At 29.8% G+C, this 689-nt stretch overlaps 1 protein-coding gene across 2 annotated transcripts in view; it reads left to right on the forward strand.

The window, feature by feature from the left end:
- LOC119585719 (protein salvador homolog 1-like) overlaps positions 1-689 on the forward strand; it is a gene marked incomplete in the record, with an annotated part of 15,849 nt that overhangs the window by 5,014 nt on the left and 10,146 nt on the right.

Genomic DNA, 689 nt, shown 5'->3' on the forward strand with positions numbered 1-689 from the left:
TAGTAATTATAAAATTATGAAATTATTCATTTACATCTTTCAGTTTACCAAATAACCGTAAAAAGTGTTTTCTAATAATATTACATGTTTCCTTGTGTTTATATTATGACATTTCACCAAAGAGAAAAATGGAACATAGACCATCTAAATAGTTTACCACAAAGGTTACTGTTTTTTTAGTGACTGAAAGCACTTGCTTCATTATTGTAGAACATTGGTAGATGCTGTGCCTTGTATAGGCTATGCTTTTCACTAGCCTAGGATTGATTAGTTAGATTGCTTGACTGCCTCACTTTAGGCTAGTGCCTCCTTGTGATTCACTTGCTTATCCGGCCTGTTTTGTTTTTTATTTTGTTTTCCTGGCATGTAGTGATTGCACATTCACCTCCATTGTTTGGAATGCTTACTATTTTAGTGGAAATGAAACTGCAGTAATAAGGAAGATGATTATTAATTGATGTAATTTGTCTGGTAAGTTTTTGTCATGCTGAAAGGTATTGATTATCATGTTTATAATAAGTTATTGATTATGTAGTCTTTTTTTTTTCCAGCAATTATGTAGGTTTGAGGATTATGTTTTTCTCAATACAGTGTGATTAGACAAAAAGTTTAGACATTTTAGTTTTGTTTGCATTGAATTTGTTCTTTATATTTTGTATAGAAGAATTATGTTTATAATTTTTTGCATA

Source organism: Penaeus monodon, chromosome 20, assembly GCF_015228065.2.
Source record: "Penaeus monodon isolate SGIC_2016 chromosome 20, NSTDA_Pmon_1, whole genome shotgun sequence".
Taxonomy (NCBI): Eukaryota; Metazoa; Arthropoda; class Malacostraca; order Decapoda; family Penaeidae; genus Penaeus; species Penaeus monodon.